The 16,299-nt window shown below is 37.4% G+C and overlaps 9 non-coding genes across 9 annotated transcripts; all 9 read right to left on the bottom strand.

Moving 5' to 3' along the window:
* Nucleotides 1–8,131: 8,131 nt before the first annotated feature.
* Nucleotides 8,132–8,203, bottom strand: TRNAK-UUU. The gene has a single exon. It is a non-coding gene; the product is annotated as a tRNA-Lys (tRNA).
* Nucleotides 8,204–8,512: 309 nt separating this feature from the next.
* On the bottom strand, nucleotides 8,513–8,584 carry TRNAK-UUU. The gene has a single exon. It is a non-coding gene; the product is annotated as a tRNA-Lys (tRNA).
* Nucleotides 8,585–8,897: 313 nt separating this feature from the next.
* Nucleotides 8,898–8,969, bottom strand: TRNAK-UUU. The gene has a single exon. It is a non-coding gene; the product is annotated as a tRNA-Lys (tRNA).
* A 1,053-nt stretch (nucleotides 8,970–10,022) lies between these two features.
* TRNAK-UUU lies at nucleotides 10,023–10,094 on the bottom strand. The gene has a single exon. It is a non-coding gene; the product is annotated as a tRNA-Lys (tRNA).
* Nucleotides 10,095–12,194: 2,100 nt separating this feature from the next.
* On the bottom strand, nucleotides 12,195–12,266 carry TRNAK-UUU. Its single transcript has one exon. It is a non-coding gene; the product is annotated as a tRNA-Lys (tRNA).
* A 218-nt stretch (nucleotides 12,267–12,484) lies between these two features.
* Nucleotides 12,485–12,556, bottom strand: TRNAK-UUU. Its single transcript has one exon. It is a non-coding gene; the product is annotated as a tRNA-Lys (tRNA).
* Nucleotides 12,557–13,342: 786 nt separating this feature from the next.
* Nucleotides 13,343–13,414, bottom strand: TRNAK-UUU. The gene has a single exon. It is a non-coding gene; the product is annotated as a tRNA-Lys (tRNA).
* Nucleotides 13,415–13,632: 218 nt separating this feature from the next.
* On the bottom strand, nucleotides 13,633–13,704 carry TRNAK-UUU. Its single transcript has one exon. It is a non-coding gene; the product is annotated as a tRNA-Lys (tRNA).
* A 1,563-nt stretch (nucleotides 13,705–15,267) lies between these two features.
* On the bottom strand, nucleotides 15,268–15,339 carry TRNAK-UUU. The gene has a single exon. It is a non-coding gene; the product is annotated as a tRNA-Lys (tRNA).
* Between the last annotated feature and the right edge of the window lie 960 nt (nucleotides 15,340–16,299).

The raw sequence follows: 16,299 nt of genomic DNA, 5'->3' as shown, positions 1-16,299 counted from the left end.
CGTGTGTAGGCATTATCCAGCTTTCTCTCCTTTTCGCTGCTCCGGTCCTCCTTGAGTGAAATCTAGGCTTCCAAACTTGTTCCATTACGCTCCTAAAAGCCTCCCAATGACTCGTTGTGACCCATTTTATCTAAAAACCTCAAATCACACAAACAAGTCATAGATTCTACTCAAGATAAAGCACTTTGTTCACAAAATTGGTTAAAATGAGGACTAAAAAGAGGTCAAGAATTAGATGCATCACATATACATACATACATATATATATACACACGCACACACACACACACACACACACACACACACACACACACACACACATATATATATATATATGTATGTATGTATGTATGTATAGTGTTAATCAAATAGGGTCTCAAGCCCGTACTTTCTTAAAATAGAGTTCTACCAAACTTACCATAATTTATAATAATATCTCTCAATACATAAGTTTTTCAAAATATAAACCCCTCTCTCAAAATAGTATAATAATACATAATCTATTAAACAAAAGTTCTTAAAGTCAAATACTTTCTAAAAATACATAATGTTTCCAAATACGTATACAAGGTTTACTATCCAAGTAGTTTTAGAAAAGTATTAGTATAAGTCTCAAATTTCAATACATGTAAATACATAAGTATTTTCTCGAATTCAAGTATATTACTTCTCAAGATATGTATAATGTTCGAAATAGAGTTTTCTTGGTAAGTCTTAGGTTTTCAAGTCATATGTTTTCTCAAAGTACATAATATTTTCAACTATAGACACTAAGTTTATCAAACTAAGAAATATGCAAAGTATAAATCCTTCCCAAAAATAATAATTTCTTTAGTACACGACTCTTAAAAAACCATATAATATTTCGTTAAACTAAAATAATTTTAAAGGGTCGAAATAGCTTGAATGGAAGAAATGCAAAGTGTTAAGCATGAAGTTAAGGGTTCAACTTTCACATTAAACAAATAACCTATTTAGAAGCATAATATATAAAAACATAAGGAAATGTTAATAGCAGGAATCGGAGAGAATATTTCAACATCAAGTAGAAAGAGGAGTAGTAAGTTTGGCTTTTGGCTTGTGAAGACGCTAGCTTTGTGATTAAAGCACAAGTGCTCTTCACTTTGTACAAGAGTGAAAACGATAAGTGCCAAAGATACCTTATTCTTTGGGTCATGTTGGAGTTGATTTTTGCCTTATTGATGTCTTTTGTGCTTTGTGATTAAAGCACAAGCGCTCTTCACTTTGTACAAGAGTGATATACTAGTGAAAACGATAAGTGCCAAAGATACCTTATTCTTTGGGTCATGTTGGAGTTGATTTTTGCCTTATTGTTGTCTTTTGTGCTCCAGCACATGGACTAATGGTGAGTGCATTTGATTGATTATTGGACTGTGGGCCTGAATTGGAAGCAATTGGACTAGATTTGGAGCTCAAATGGAAGAAAGTCCAAAGTTACCCCCGTGTACTAGTTTTGCACAGTCGTACAAAGGGCATGGGTGCATCAGCCGATTGGTGCATGAGAGAGGTATGTGCGTACAAGTTGTGTGGATAAATTTCAGAAAGTTGCATGAACACACATATGCGCGTACATAAGTTGTACAGGCGCTGAAGACTTAAGTATATATTGATGTTTAAAGGAGTTAGAAAAGGTCTTTTGGCACTTGAGCTTCATTCCTAGCTATTGCGCTTTATCGTACTCCAATTGTAGAGAGAGAAAGCTCTCTAGGGTTCAAGATCAACTCGCCACATTGCCTTGGATTCTTGGAGATTTCTTCTTGTTTGATTAGAGCTTTGATTGTGAATCAAAATTGTAATTGAGCTAAGTAAATTCTAGAAATTTCATTTCTCTTTACTCCATTATTTCATATCTCATTGCTCAATTGTGATTATTGATTAAGGCTTACTTATGACTGCTAGAACTTCTTAGGGAATTGGATTAAGGCTTACTTATGATGGTGCATGTATGATTAATATTGCAATTAGGAAGTAGATATGTATTAATTGTTATGGATTCATGTTAGAAGAGGATTTTTGTATGGTCTCCCACTTTGGTAGGCCCCAACCATGGGGGATATCTAGGGGTGGTATAGTTGTCAAGAGATTGGGACTATGCTATAGCCTACTCCACTTGCAATTCCCACCTTTCGTCGATAGGCGGAGCTCGGAAGAAGATGTATACTTAAGATGTTCGATGAAATGTCTCAAGAAAATAGAGTGGTTGCTCGGGTAAGAATTTACTACTTGATAAGCCAAGGAGACCGGTATCGACATTGGCATTAGTAACATCTTCCTTGAATCCCAATTAACACATATCATACTTCTTACCTAGGACTCTACATGGCACCTAAGCAAAGAAAACTTAATCCAAGTCCCCTTCCAATTTCTTGATTACCTTATTATTCAATTGCTCTCGAGAATTACTTTAGTTTACTTGTGAATTCACGATTACTCTTACACAAGCTTTGGACCTAGCTTCTTGTAGGTGTTTGTACTCTTGTACTCAACCACACATTGTTCACTCCCACGTGCCATCCTTTGAGATTGACACCTCAAGGAAGCTTCACCTTTCTCACCCTTATTTCCATCCACCGCATACTACAAGCTTGTCAAAATTTCACTGTTGCCAAGGATGTCAAACGATGATGGATGATGTGATTGCCTTGTTTGATATGAACTTGTTCAAGTATCTTGGAGGTTAGGTCACTTCTTGAGTTCTTTCCTTCACTCTTTGCTTAATTTGTGTTGTTTTTACTTTGATTGCATTACTTCTTCCTTTGCTTAGCATTTGGTTAAAGTTTGCATTGGTGTAGTTAGTCATTTACTTTACTTTGCATTTAGTTTGTGCTATTGAGGTTGTGCTTATTGATTTCTTGAGAGGCAACTACTTTTAGTTGCACAACACTTTTTGTTTATGAAAGCTTTTGTAAGACTGAATGCACACTAGATCAAAGGGTGCTCAAGGCTTGACACCACTTGACCTAGAAATCAATGCCCATACAAGGAGAAGAAGATAATCAATCCATCAAGAAAACTAAGAAGAGATGGCATCCACAAGTGATAACGTCCATGATGAATGGCAAAGAAGAGCCAACTCTAGACCTCCACCACCAATGAATCCACAATGAGGCTATGAAGATGTTTTTGAGGAACCTCCCATCTCTAGCTCCAAGACATGTTCCCTTTAAGGAGAAAGGTCATTTCAAAGGACCACCTAGACAACCACCTCAACAAAGAAGGGATGAATATTATGATGCTCAAGGTGGAGAATACTAGAGGAGAACCATTGCGGAGTATATCACTCCAGAATTTTCCATGCACAACTCCATCTTCATTCCTTCCATTGATGCCAACAACTTTGAAATCCATACGGCGGTCATTACATTTATCCGAAATTCACCATTTAGTGGCTCTCCATCGGAGGATCCCCATGTACATATCAAAAGATTCTTCTGATCATGTGGTATGCACTTGCCAAAATGGAGTATCCTATGAAGTTGTGTGGCTCAAGCTATTTCCATTTTCAGTCATCAATGAGGCAACTAGATGGTTGGACTCTCATAACAACAATCATTTCCGATCCTGGAACCAACTTCACAAAGGGTTCATGAACGAATTCTTTCCATAGACCAAGACCCTCAAGATTCGCAAGCAAGTTCAAGACTTCAAGCAAGAGTTAATGGAATCACTTGGTGAAACTTGGAGAAGGTTCAAGAGCCAAAAGAGATAATGTTCACCTATCTTGTTACATCCTTGGGAAATCATTAGCTTAATCTATGGAGGGCTAAGCGATGAGAGTAAGATGTTGCTTGATTCTTTGTCAAAAGGTGTTTTTGTGTCATCACCACCAAATGAGGCTAAAGAGCAAATTGAGACGATCTCGACTAACACTTCCTTTTGCTATAACAAAATAAACCACAAGGCCAGGATGTATGAAGTATCTAACAAGGTGATGAATGATGCTAAGGTTGAGGCTATGGGCCTTGAGATCAAGAGATTGCAAGTCATGGTAGAGAAGATGGGAAAACATCTCAACATTGCATGGCCCTTACTCATTATTGTGATATTTGTAGAAGATCACATGGCACCGTGGAGTGTAAATCTACTTCAAGTGAGAGTTATGAACATGTTTACGTTATTGGCAATCAACAATGTGACCAAGATCAAGGCTACAACAACTATGGGAGAAACCAATGTTGGAAGGAAAGGAGCGAATGGACCAATCAAAACCAAGGAGGATAGAACCAAGGTGTGAGGCCAAGTGCTAATTAAAGTGGCAAACCCACCTATAGATCTTATAGGGAAGGAGGTCAATCTACCTACAGCCCACCGCAAAGAAGTGCTAACAATGGTCCCTATAAGCCACCTCAAGCCTCACAAGGTGGTAACTACCCTTCAAGGAATGATAGTCGAAATGACTTTGAAGAAAGGTGATGACGATAATGAATAAGGTGAAACAAAATGTAGCACTCTTGAGGAAAGAGTGGAGAAAAGAGCTCTGGTAAGATATTTCCACACTAAGGCAAGAGAGCCAATTGGTAATTCGGAATGTAGAGATCCAACTTGCCCAAGTGATCAAGACCATATCGGATAGACCGTGGGGGTGTTTTGACTAGCACCATTGAAAACAATCTCTAGGAGGGATTAAATGTCATATCTCTATGAAGTGGGAAAAAGCTCTCAAATGTCCAAGATAAGCAAAAGAGTGCAAGTTGTGAGCCCAAGGTTGATGAGAGAGTTTCCAAGAAGAAGGAGCCAAAAGTGAAGGTCGCAATCCCCAATGATCAACCTAGCAAGGGGAATTAATCCAAGGGAAAGCCAGTAGTTTCACACTACCGGTCCCCAATTCCTTTTCCCCGAAGGCTTGTTAAAGAGGATAACTTGGAGCAAAAATGTAAGTTCAATAAGCTTTTAAGAAAATTACATATTGGCATGCATCTTCTTCATGCTCTAGGTGAAATGCCCAAGTTCTCACTCTACTTGAAGGGGCATTTGAAACACAAGAAGTTGGAAGATGTTTCTAGAGTGGTGCTATATGAAGAATGTTTCATGGTTTTACACAAGAGTTGTCCACCCAAGATTGGAGAACCCGGTTCATTTTTCATACCTTGCCAAGTGGGGGATTTAGACTTTCAAAATGCATTGGCGGACTTAGGTACATCAATCAATGTTATGTCCCCGTATGTAGCGGATAAACTCTTTTTGCCTCCTTTGACTACTACAAGGATGAGCATATAGTTTGTTGATGGATCCATAAAATACACCAAGGGTACTGTGGATAATGTATTCGTCCAAGTTAAAGGGTTTGTGATGCATTCGTGGGACAGGCGTATCACAGACGTAGAGGAAAACCAAGCAGCTAAGCTATTTATAAAGTCTTTTTCCTAATAATTTTCTTTCTGTTAATTTTGTTATTTTCAATCTCCTAGTTTCAAGGAAATGAACGTTAAGTTTACGTTAGGCCTTAGGTATTTATTGGCTAGGAAAATTCTGAATAAGCATCAAGTTGTAATTTGAATTTCTAACTGTTTAATGACATTGGAGAGAGGAAGATCTCTTAAACTCTTCACCTTAGCTTTCTTGTTCTTTGTTTTCTGCCTTACATCTGCAATCATAGGGAAGACAAGACCCTCGGTTTCGACTCATCGCCCAGTGACGCGTTCCCAGATTCCCGAGCCCACAACAAATTTGGTATCAAAGCCTGACGTCATGAGCGATCACGCCTCAGCAGAATCTGTCCAGGCCCTCCAAGCAGCGGTCGAAGCCATTCAAGCTGAACAGGGCGAAATCCGGCAGCTGCTCCGGCAGCTACTGGCTGGGAAAGGACCAGCGGGCGACAACTCCGGCAGCCCCAGCCACGGCTCTGCCCTGGCAGCGGCAGGCTCTGCCCCGGCAGCGGCACCTGCGACGGCGGCGGCACCGGTTGCCTCGGGGACTGTTCCGAAATTCACGCAGCTGGAATTTCCCCGTTACGATGGCATTAAGGATCCCACCGGCTGGCTGCATCGTTGCGAACAGTTTTTCCGAACGCAGGGCACCCCTAAAGCCGATTTCGTGAGCCTTGCGGCGTTCCACCTCACCGGCGTGGCACAACTGTGGCACTTCCAGTTGGAGATGGAGGAACCAGCCATGTCTTGGCCCCAGTTCAAGCAACGTTGCTACCTCCGTTTTGGCCCTGGACTCCGCGGCAATTCCCTCGGCAACCTCACCCGAATTCGCCAGGATGGCCGTTCGGTGGAGGAATACTCCACAGAGTTTTAGGAAACCCTGACGTGCACCACATCTGTTCGGCCGGACCAGAAAGTGGACCTCTTCACCGCAGGCCTTGATGAATGGCTGCGTATTGACGTAGAGAACATGCATCCGCTCAATATGGATGTTGCGATGAACCTCGCACGTTCCTTAGCACGCAAACAGTTCTGCTTTTCGCCAGCGGTTTCCCCTAACCCTCCTTTTTCGTTTTTTCCCTTCGCAGGTGGTTCGCGACAAGGGCCTACGCAATCCGCTCCCGGTTCGCGACTACGGCAGTCGCCTACGCCGGCGGCGTCGATTTCCAGTTTGCCGGTAGCCGCTCTGTCGCGACGCCCAGACCGGCGGTTTCGCAGTCGCGATTCTCCGGTGGATCGTCCTCCGGGCCTCCGCCTGAACGGCGCCTCTCCCGGACTTAATATTAGCGACGCCGCGCCCAAGGTCTCTGCTTCCATTGCGATGAAGCTTGGTCCCCGGCGCACAACTGTCGGCACTTGTTCATGTTGGTGATCGACGACAGTGCATGTTCGATTCCGGAGCAATCCTTCGCTACCGCCGAACCTGAGGAGGAACACCCAGAAATCTCGCTGCACGCGATTACTGGGACGGGAAACGACAATACTATGCGAGTGAATTTGCGTTTAAATAATAGCCCTATCACTGCATTAATTGACTCAGGGAGTACACACAATTTCGTAGACTCTACCACGGCTAATCGTTTGGGCCTAACTATTCGTAGGGAAAGGCGTATCACAGACGTAGAGGAAGACCAAGCAGCTAAGCTATTTATAAAGTCTTTTTCCTAATAATTTTCTTTCTGTTAATTTTATTATTTTCAATCTCCTAGTTTCAAGGAAATGAACGTTAAGTTTACGTTAGGCCTTAGGTATTTATTGGCTAGGAAAATTCTGAATAAGCATCAAGTTGTAATTTGAATTTCTAAGTGTTTAATGACATTGGAGAGAGGAAGATCTCTTAAACTCTTCACCTTAGCTTTCTTGTTCTTTGTTTTCTGCCTTACAACTACAATCATAGGGAAGACAAGACCCTCGGTTTCGACTCATCGCCCAGTGACGCGTTCCCAGATTCCCGAGCCCACAACAGTTTGTCATCTCGGTGGATTTCGTGGTGTTGGACGTAGAAGATCAAGACTCAGATGTGTCGTTAGTCTTTCGAAAACCTTTCTTGAATTTGTGAACTAAAACTTGTTGATTTAAATATAAAATCGAAAGGATCAGAACTAAAACTTGATGTTAAATTTGTATACTTTTGATCATGCGTAGTTAATTTGTTATCGATTGGACATTGTGTTCTATTATCAAAATCTCATTGGCCACTTAAACAAAAAGTGCTTAATAGTAGTCCTTAAATATAAATATAGTATTTTATGGGCTATAATACGTGTATTGCGCAACTAAACTAATACCCAATATGAAAATTAAAATAAATAAATAATATAACTAAAATATAATTTTAAAAATAATTATAAAGAGAAGTGTAGTTGTAGATAATTATGATCGAAGATAAAAATTAATTTAAAATCTTCCTAATGCAATTTCAATGTCCCAAATAGTGATTGTATGATATCATAGTCCCCATTTGTGGGGATCGAACCCGACTACGTGGTTAAAAGCCACGCGCTCTACCACTGAGCTAAGATGGCTTAAAACTTTATAGTCATTGGTCATATTATAATCCGTTTTTCTGGGGAACGTTATATGAACTAAAAGGAAACAATTTACAACAGTTCATATCTTTTTAAAAATTTATATTTATATTAAAAATTTTAAAATCTTCCTAATGCAATTTCAATGTCCAATGAGTACGTAATTATTTAAATGTAGTTCTATTCTTACAAATAGTGATTGCATGATATCATAGTCGCCATCTGTGGGGATCGAACCCACGGCCACGTGGTTAAAAGCCACGCGCTCTACCACTGAGCTAAGATAGCTTAACACTTTATAGTCATTGGTCATACTATAATCCATTTCTCTAGGGAACGTTATATGAACTAAAAGGAAACAATTTACAACAGTTCATATCTTTTTAAAAATTAATTTTTATATTAAAAATTTTAAAATCTTCCTAATGCAATTTCAATGAGTACGTAATTATTTAAATGAAGTTCTATTCTTACAAATAGTGATTGCATGACATCATAGTCGCCATCTGTGGGGATCGAAACCCAAGACCACATGGTCTTCATAATTATTTAAATGTAGTTTTATTCTTACAAATAGTGATTGCATGATATCATAGTCGTCATCTGTGGGGATCGAACCCACGACCACGTGGTTAAAAGCCACGCGCTCTACCACTAAGCTAAGATAGCTTAACACTTTATAGTCATTGGTCATACTATAATCCATTTCTCTAGGGAACGTTATATGAACTAAAAGGAAACAATTTACAACAGTTCATATCTTTTTAAAAATTAATTTTTATATTAAAAATTTTAAAATCTTCCTAATGCAATTTCAATGTCCAATGAGTACGTAATTATTTAAATGTAGTGCGATTCTTACAAATAGTGATTGCATGATATCATAGTCGCCATCTGTGGGGATCGAACCCACGACCACGTGGTTCATAATTATTTAAATGTAGTTTTATTCTTACAAATAGTGATTGCATGATATCATAGTCGCCATCTGTGGGGATCGAACCCACGGCCACGTGGTTAAAAGCCACGCGCTCTACCACTAAGCTAAGATAGCTTAACACTTTATAGTCATTGGTCATACTATACTCCATTTCTCTGGGGAACGTTATATGAACTAAAAGGAAACAATTTACAACAGTTCATATCTTTTTAAAAATTAATTTTTATATTAAAAATTTTAAAATCTTCCTAATGCAATTTCAATGTCCAATGAGTACGTAATTATTTAAATGTAGTTCTATTCTTACAAATAGTGATTGCATGATATCATAGTCGCCATCTAAAATTTAAAATCTTCCTAATGCATGTCCAATGAGTACGTAATTTAACAAATAGTGATTGTCTGATATCGTAGTCACCATCTGTGGGGATCGAACCCACGACCACGTGGTTCATAATTATTTAAATGTAGTTTTATTCTTACAAATAGTGATTGCATGATATCGTAGTCACCATCTGTGGGGATCGAACCCACGCCCCCGTGGTTCATAATTATTTAAATGTAGTTTTATTCTTACAAATAGTGATTGCATGATTTCGTAGTCACCATCTGTGGGGATCGAACCCACGCCCCCGTGGTTCATAATTATTTAAATGTAGTTTTATTCTTACAAATAGTGATTGCATGATTTCGTAGTCACCATCTGTGGGGATCGAACCCACGCCCCCGTGGTTCATAATTATTTAAATGTAGTTTTATTCTTACAAATAGTGATTGCATGATTTCGTAGTCACCATCTGTGGGGATCGAACCCACGCCCCCGTGGTTCATAATTATTTAAATGTAGTTTTATTCTTACAAATAGTGATTGCATGATTTCGTAGTCACCATCTGTGGGGATCGAACCCACGCCCCCGTGGTTCATAATTATTTAAATGTAGTTTTATTCTTACAAATAGTGATTGCATGATTTCGTAGTCACCATCTGTGGGGATCGAACCCACGACCACGTGGTTCATAATTATTTAAATGTAGTTTTATTCTTACAAATAGTGATTGCATGATATCGTAGTCACCATCTGTGGGGATCGAACCCACGACCACGTGGTTCATAATTATTTAAATGTAGTTTTATTCTTACAAATAGTGATTGCATGATATCATAGTCGCCATCTGTGGGCATCGAACCCACGGCCACGTGGTTAAAAGCCACGCGCTCTACCACTGAGCTAAGATAGCTTAACACTTTATAGTCATTGGTCATACTATAATCCATTTCTCTGGGGAACGTTATATGAACTAAAAGGAAACAATTGTAACACCCCAATTTTCACATCTCGGATTTCTTGCAAAATTCCTAATAATACATTGCGGAAGCATCTAACCAGCAGAAAACTGGGTGTTACCGCCACGCTTAGGTATCTCTCCTATACCCAAACGCTAAGGCTAAACTTACAACATCAAATAACCACATCAATATTCCAACTTAATACATATGGAAATAATTCTTCCAGGGTGTCTATTCTAGGATAGAGTAGTCCTCAACCTCGACTTCCATCCTATTCAAAGCTCATCGGGCTTCAGGAGCCCACACTAGACAACATCTGTAAACACATCGAAGTGTAGTTAGCGCGACGGCTAAGTAAGGAAATCCATTGTCACTCAAAAGTAAACAAAAGTTTCGAAAAAGTGATATTTAGGAAGCTGTAAGCTTTACCCAAAGGTTTCGCGTGCGTCCGGGCTGCGTCCACACGTTCGGCAAATGACGCCGAAATCTGGGCGCCCACGGACGCGCAGGGGACGCACGTCCGTGGTCGCGTCCGGCCCTTCGGCCGTGACGCCGAAACTTCGGACGTTGGTGGACGCGCGTCCAGGGCCGCGTCCATCCGGATCTGCCAACTTCGGGCAGCAAAAGCTGGGTTGTAACGCCTCGATTTTCCACTATTTTCACAAGTATAAGTCTATATGGGCATAAACACAACATATACATGCATAAATCAACTATGAGCATGCATACAAAAATTACCACAAATCAAAGTGTAGTCTTTTGAGCCAACTTGTAGATCCATAAACTCAACACATAATTGTCACATAAAATTCCTAGTCACATAATGTACTAGCATTTGATCACCTTCAAGTGACTAAACCAACTTAAGGGATTCCTTACCTCCCACATAGATTTTTAAACCGTAGAAAGATGGCGATCTTCTCCCTCAAACCTTTCACCGAAGATCCTAAACAAAATCACCATAACAACAATATTTCCAAGAATTCTTAGCTTACAAAAAGTTCTGTGAATGGATTCTAGTCTTTTAACCGAATAAAATCCAAAGTCTTACCTAGGATGGAAGAACTTGGTGAAGAACTTGGCTATGGAGTTCTTGAACAAAGAATGAAGATGAAGATGAGATCTATTTTCTCTCTCCTTTCCCTTAATATTTTCGGCCAAGATGAAGGAAATGCAAGACTTGGAGATCAATTTTCTTAGCTAGCTTATCCCATACTCTTCCCATTTAATTATTTATTTATTACCATGTGGTAAATAATGGTGCCACTTGTCACAACCCCATGGTGTGCCTTGTAGAATAAGGCTCCTTTGCCAGTTAGGGAGTAAATCAGATAAAAGTTCGGAGGAATATAACTTAATTTGGGAAAATTTTAATACCAAAATTATTCTAAAAATAATCCCGTCAATAACCACTAAAATTGGGAATTTTCCGGTATCTCGCGAAATACAGGTACGAAGGTCCGTAACAATTTCACTCTTACAGTCCGTTCAAATTTCTCTTTAACTAAGTAGGAAGTTCAGGCTTAATCGTATCGTACTTAATAATCCACTTTCTAGGAAAATTTGAACTGTATATAAATCCTTAAAAATTTTACGATTCGTGACCGGTACGTAGATCGCAGCTTATTAATAACTAGTCTCACTTATAAAAATCCTTCTGAAGTACCGAGAGATCATCTCATAAACGTCATAGCCTAAAAAAATATTTTTCGAACCATAAACTTATCGGAAAAGACGAGGGGTTACAACAATTTACAACAGTTCATATCTTTTTAAAAATTAATTTTTATATTAAAAATTTTAAAATCTTCCTAATGCAATTTCAATGTCCAATGAGTACGTAATTATTTAAATGTAGTTCTATTCTTACAAATAGTGATTGCATGATATCATAGTCGCCATCTAAAATCTTCCTAATGCATGTCCAATGAGTACGTAATTTAATAAATAGTGATTGTCTGATATCGTAGTCACCATCTGTGGGGATCGTGGTTCATAATTATTTAAATGTAGTTTTATTCTTACAAATAGTGATTGCATGATATCATAATCGCCATCTATGGGGATCGAACCCACGACCACGTGGTTAAAAGCCACGTGCTCTTCCACTGAGCTAAGATGGCTTAACACTTTATAGTCATTGGTCATACTATAATCCGTTTCTCTGGGAACGTTATATGAACTAAAAAGAAACAATTTACAACAGTTCATATCTTTTTAAAAATTAATTTTTATATGAAAAATTTTAAAATCTTCCTAATGCAATTTCAATGTCCAATGAGTACGTAATTATGTAAATGTAGTTTTATTCTTACAAATAGTGGTTGCCTGATATCATAGTCGCCATCTGTGGGGATCAAACCCACGACCACGTGGTTAAAAGCCACGCGCTCTACCACTGAGCTAAGATGGCTTAATGCTTTATAGTCATTGGTCATATAATCCGTTTCTCTGGGGAACGTTATATGAACTAAAAGGAAACAATTTACAACAATTCATACCTTTTTACAATTAAATCTAATTTAATTGTCGTGTGTGTGTCCATATATATATATATATATATATATATATATATATATATATATATATATATATATATATATATATATATATATATATATATATATATATATATATATATATATATATATATATANTAGGAAGTTCAGGCTTAATCGTATCGTACTTAATAATCCACTTTCTAGGAAAATTTGAACTGTATATAAATCCTTAAAAATTTTACGATTCGTGACCGGTACGTAGATCGCAGCTTATTAATAACTAGTCTCACTTATAAAAATCCTTCTGAAGTACCGAGAGATCATCTCATAAACGTCATAGCCTAAAAAAATATTTTTCGAACCATAAACTTATCGGAAAAGACGAGGGGTTACAACAATTTACAACAGTTCATATCTTTTTAAAAATTAATTTTTATATTAAAAATTTTAAAATCTTCCTAATGCAATTTCAATGTCCAATGAGTACGTAATTATTTAAATGTAGTTCTATTCTTACAAATAGTGATTGCATGATATCATAGTCGCCATCTAAAATCTTCCTAATGCATGTCCAATGAGTACGTAATTTAATAAATAGTGATTGTCTGATATCGTAGTCACCATCTGTGGGGATCGTGGTTCATAATTATTTAAATGTAGTTTTATTCTTACAAATAGTGATTGCATGATATCATAATCGCCATCTATGGGGATCGAACCCACGACCACGTGGTTAAAAGCCACGTGCTCTTCCACTGAGCTAAGATGGCTTAACACTTTATAGTCATTGGTCATACTATAATCCGTTTCTCTGGGAACGTTATATGAACTAAAAAGAAACAATTTACAACAGTTCATATCTTTTTAAAAATTAATTTTTATATGAAAAATTTTAAAATCTTCCTAATGCAATTTCAATGTCCAATGAGTACGTAATTATGTAAATGTAGTTTTATTCTTACAAATAGTGGTTGCCTGATATCATAGTCGCCATCTGTGGGGATCAAACCCACGACCACGTGGTTAAAAGCCACGCGCTCTACCACTGAGCTAAGATGGCTTAATGCTTTATAGTCATTGGTCATATAATCCGTTTCTCTGGGGAACGTTATATGAACTAAAAGGAAACAATTTACAACAATTCATACCTTTTTACAATTAATCTAATTTAATTGTCGTGTGTGTGTGTCCTATATATATATATATATATATATATATATATATATATATATATATATATATATATATATATATATATATATATATATATATATATATATATATATATATATATGCGGACTGTTGCCCAGCAAGGAAATGAGAAAGCTTCGCAGCCGTTCACGTGTCCAGATCAACGAATCAGATGTAATTTTAAAAATACGACGCGATGGCATTTTCGTAAGTAACTCAAATTTTGGAGCAAGTAATTGTGTTATAAGTGCACCTATTTTCGCACCTATTTTCACTTATAAGTGCAATCAATTTACCTTGTTAACATTCATGCACCTAGGTGCACCCATTTATAACGTTCTGTGCAACTAGTTATAACATTAGGTGCACTTAGTATTGAGCTCAGCATACATTTTTACTTGCACTTTTGCACATATTTTCACTTACAAGTGCAAGTAATTTACCTTGTTAACATTTATGCACCTAGGTGGTGCACCTAATTATAACAGTAGGTGCACCTAGTTATAACATTAGGAGCACCTTGTATTGATGCTCAGTGTACAATTTATTTGCACCTGTAATACATTTTACTTGTACTTGTGCACCTATTTTCACTTACAAGTGCAAGTAATTTACCTTGTTAACATTCATGCACCTAAGTGCACCTAGTTGTAACGTAAGGTGCAACTACATTTAGACATGTGGCGCACTGCGAAGCGTTCTCAATTCTGTCCTAGGCGGGTGATTCTCACCTGAACGCGATTATATATATATGACTCCTATGCAAAGTGTTGTTCATGTGAAAAATATGGAGAAATCTTAACGATAGATTACTATTGATCAGTTAGACCAAAATAAATGTGAGCTCCGATCACTTTTAAATATTAATAAGAGCTTTTTTTTATATTTATAATAATCTTCATAACCATTTTTTTTAACCATCCTCTATGGCATCCTTTGCAAATCTATGTTTCCTAATCGCCATTGTTATCTTTTCACAACTTTTTTTTGATTTCTCTGTTACTATAAAGAACGCAAAATTTATCAACTAAAACTTGTTGATTTAAATATAAAATCGAAACGATAAGAACTAAAACTTGATGTTAAATTTGTATACTTGTGATCATGCGTAGTTAATTTGTTATCGATTGGACATTGTGTTCTATTATCAAAATCTCATTGGCCACTTAAACAAAAAGTGCTTAATAGTAGTCCTTAAATATAAATATAGTATTTTATCGGCTATAATACGTGTATTGCGCAACTAAACTAATACCCAATATGAATATTAAAATAAATAAATAATATAACCAAAATATAATTTTAAAAATAATTATAAAGAGAAGTGTAGTTGTAGATAGTTATGATCGAAAATAAAAATTAATTTTTATATTAAAAAATAATATAAATCTTCCTAACTGCAATTTTAATTTTGATTGCATGATATAGTAGTCGCCATCTATGGGGATCGAACCCACGACCACGTGGTTAAAAGTCACGCGCTCTACCACTGAGCTAAGATAGCTTAACACTTTATAGTCATTGGTCATACTATAATCCGTTTCACTGGGGAACGTTATATGAACTAAAAGGAAACAATTTACAACAATTCATACCTTTTTGCAATTAAATCTAATTTAATTGTCATGTGTGTGTGTGTCGATATATATATATATATATATATATAGGGGCGCGCTCAGGTGCGAACTGTCGCCCAGGAAGGAAATGAGAACGCTTCGCAGCCGTCCACGTGTCCAGATCAACGAATCAGATGTAATTTTAAAAATACGACGCAATGGCATTTTCGTAAATAATTTGAACTTTGGTGCAAGTAATTGTGTTATAAGTGCACCTAGTTTCACTTACAAGTGCACCTATATTCGCACATATTTTCACTTATAAGTGCAATTAATTTACCTTGTTAACATTCATGCACCTAGGTGCACCCACTTATAACGTTATGTGCAACTAGTTATAACATTAGGTGCACTTAGTATTGAGCTCAACGTACATTTTACTTGCACCTGTAATACATTTTATTTGCACTTTTGCACATATTTTCACTTACAAGTGCAAGGGCTATCATTGATGTTGGCACAGGGAATTTAAATCTTCGTATTGAGAATGAAGAAGTAAAATTTTTTATATAACAACACACTCAACTGGGCAAGGGGTCAAAAGGCAAGAACAAGGCAAATAACTCTTGAAGGACTGAGGACATATCTTGGCACATGAATTAGATGGTCATGAGTTGTTTTTTCCCAAGTGTGGGCTAGTGTGCTTGGGAATGAAGTGTTGATGGCATCGGACTAAAGACATAAAACGTAGCGCTACTTGGGAGGAAACCCAAGGTATTTTTCTTGCTTCGTTATTTTGGTTTTGTGTTTTGGGTCCACTTTTGCAAGATTGAAGTAGTTAGATGCTTGGAATGAGTGAATTGCAAAGGCACTAAGGGAATGACTATGCATGAGGTTTGTACGTGCGT

Source organism: Ipomoea triloba, chromosome 5 (assembly GCF_003576645.1).
Source record: "Ipomoea triloba cultivar NCNSP0323 chromosome 5, ASM357664v1".
Taxonomy (NCBI): Eukaryota; Viridiplantae; Streptophyta; class Magnoliopsida; order Solanales; family Convolvulaceae; genus Ipomoea; species Ipomoea triloba.
This window is presented reverse-complemented; position numbering and strand designations above follow the sequence as displayed.